This window comes from Oryctolagus cuniculus, chromosome 1 (assembly GCF_964237555.1).
Source record: "Oryctolagus cuniculus chromosome 1, mOryCun1.1, whole genome shotgun sequence".
Classification (NCBI taxonomy): domain Eukaryota; kingdom Metazoa; phylum Chordata; class Mammalia; order Lagomorpha; family Leporidae; genus Oryctolagus; species Oryctolagus cuniculus.
This window is the reverse complement of record NC_091432.1, coordinates 40599462-40602796: the sequence shown is the minus strand read 5'-3', so window position 1 is coordinate 40602796 and position 3335 is coordinate 40599462.

Genomic DNA, 3335 nt, shown 5'->3' with positions numbered 1-3335 from the left:
AACGGCCAGAGCTTCACCAATCTGAAGCCAGGAGCCAGGAGTTTCTTCCACGTCTCCTGTGCGGGTGCAGATGGCGGACAGGAAAGAATATTTACTAAGGTGGCAGAGGAAAAAAATAAGGAAATAAATGATTCCACCAAACTCTCCAACTGTGACAAAATCTGAGTGTTGTAAACAATTTTATGAATAATTCATACAAATAACATTATAACTTAATTCCTTCCATATCATAAAATCAGTTTGGTCTGAAGATTAAATTTTACTACTTGAAAGCATGAGTCACATATAAAGAAGGAATATCCAACTGCATAGAAAATAATTTGTCAAGACCTCCCATTGACTTCACCTAGTGTCAATCATTATGCTTCCTTACATACATTATAGTCATATTTGGACACTAACATAATTTATTTTAGTGACAAGTACTCTCCTCCAATATATCCTCTGAAAGACTAAACTTAAATGATAGTGTCTTGGGCAAGAACATTTTGGAGATGGATTTACCAGCCATTTTGAGGTTTTCAGTATAAGTTTTAAAATGGTATATTTTTAACAATTTTGCCATGACACTTTGGCATTGCAGGGCCATAGGTCTATGTAAAATGTTCAAAATCATTCTTTTCTAAATAGGAATAGCATTAGCCATGAACATCTGCCATTATTCTCTATTAATAACCAAGACTATGCATTTAAAATCCAAAAAATTACATAAAATGTAACTATGCATTGTATATCCATCTGTGGAACATTTATCTTTTTTCTATTTTTGCTCGAGTAAGTTAAATTGAAACTGAGAAAGAAAGACTTTATGTAAGTTCTCTGTTTCAAGATTCTGACCAGGGCCTAATGCTATGAGATCTGAAGTAATCTCCTCCTATGTATAAGCAATTCACCCCCTATTCGTGAAAACGTTTTCCTTTTATATCATGATTTCAAAGAAAATATTCATCCTTCCCATCAAAAACAGCTCAAGTAACAGGTTCATTTAAAATTAGATTTTATAATTTGTTTCACATTAAAAGGTGAATTTGGGCCGGCACCGCGGCTCACTAGGCTAATCCTCTGCCTGCGGCATCGGCACCCTGGGTTCTAGTCCCGGTTGGGGCACCGGATTCTGTCCCGGTTGCTCCTCTTCCAGGCCAGCTCTCTGCTGTGGTCCGGGAGTGCAGTGGAGGATGGCCCAGGTGCTTGGGGCCTGCACCCGCATGGGAAACCAGGAGGAAGCACCTGGCTCCTGGCTTTGGATCGGCACAGTGTGCCGGCCTTAGTGGCCATTTGGGGGTGAACCAATGGAAGGAAGAGCTTTCTCTGTCTCTCTCTCTCACTGTCTAACTCTGCCTGTCAAAAAAAAAAAAAAAAAGCTGAATTTGATGCTTCCTCCCTTATGTTTTTTTGTAAAAAGAAGACATGGACAAATGCAATGCTCATTAGAACAGAGAGGGATTCCTTCTTCTGCAAGCCTATTTTGAACATGGGCATTTGTAAAATTTTCCTTGAAAAAAATATTTGTTTAATATTCTGAAAATTTTGTTAGCAGGCTTTTAAAGTCAGTTTTCATTTATGTTCCCTAGAAAACAAATGAAGTCTTCCAATTGTAAATAATCTGAAAGTCATTATAAATAAGATCTATGAACATAGAAGTTTAAAGGTAATAATTTTGTACTAAGTAATGAGTAATTCAGGCATGAAAAACAGCAGCAGAAAGGATGACTATAGATGAGAGGATGTATGCATAGGCAGATGCTAGATAGATAGATAGATAGATAGATAGAGGTAGATACATAGAATTTTCTGAGGGATCCTTATAAAGTTATGAAAAATACATATTATGGAAAATGATGGAAGGATTTCCAGTTCTTTTTTATCAAAATAAACTTATTTTTCCATTTTCCCATGAGCTTTCTGAAATCCCCTCATATAAATGATATTGTATGAAGATGACCATAAGGCAGAGACATGTATTAAGGAAATATCATGTGAAGATATAAAGAAGTTGACTACCTCCAACAAACACATGGACATGACCTCTGGCTCAGGTAGGGTTTCTTGGTCTCATTCAACCATATCATTATAGAACACGTCTCCACAGAAGCAGCAATTTTGTATCCTTTAGTGATAGGAAAATAGTGTGACTCAATTAAAACTATCTGTAATTACTTTTAAATATCTCTTTTTTTTTTTCTCAATGCTGTCTAGTTGATGATGCATGGGTATTTCTTGATTGATATTGAAAAAGGGAGAATGGACATCCTTCCATTTTAAATGCAATTAGCACCTACATCTTTTATGCTCACGGAATGGTATTGCCTAGTTCTCAACAAAATTCATCCTGAGCAAATTGCAGTACCAGCCTTTCATCAGAAAAAAAGTGTCCAAAGGGCAAACACTGTAGTATATTCAGTAAAGCCACCACTTGGGACACCCACATCCCATATCAGAGCACTGGTTCAAGTCTAGCTACTCCACTTTAGATTCTTGATAGTGTTCCTGGGACGAAGCAGATAATGGCAACTCATATGAGAAACCCTGATGGAGTTTCTGTCTAGCCATATTCTGGCTGTCTTGGTAATTTAGGGAATGATCAGTAGGTGGAATATTTTTTCCCTCTCTTCTCTCTCTCTCTCTTTCCCCTGTGTGTATTTAAACTATATGTGTAGATAGATAGATGATAGAGATAAAGATAGATATGTGTGTGTGTATACACAACAGAAAACAAGTGTGCAAAAAATTAGTCTTACGTTGTTGTATAGGAATACTGGACATATATCCTCTAGTTATACTTAATAGAATTTTGGAATCTCAATTTGAAATGAATAGTGTGATAGATTCTTTAAAAATAAGGGCCAGCACTGTGGCTCTCTTGGCTAATCCTCCACCTTTGGCGCCAGCCCCCCAGGTTCTAGTCCCGGTTGGGGTGCCGGTTCTGTGCTGGTTGCTCCTCTTCAGTCCAGCTCTCTGCTGTGGTCCAGGAAGGCAGTGGAGGATGGCCCAAGTGCTTGGGCCCTGTACCCGCATGGGAGACCAGGAGGAAGCACCTGGCTCCTGGCTTCGGATCAGCACAGTGCGCCAGCCATATATGCCATTTGGAGGGTGAACCAATGGAAGGAAGACCTTTCTCTCTGTCTCTATCTCTCTCACTGTTTAACTCTGCCTGTCAAAAAAAAATAATAACAATGAATTTATATTGATAAAATAAACAATGTCTAAATCTATTGTTTTCTTACATGAACTTTTATTAAAGGAAAGAGAAAAATTCCTATAAAAATAGAATCATAAGGAAATCTCAATATATACATTGATTGTGTCTAGTGGGAACCTTGCTAGTTCAGAATTCC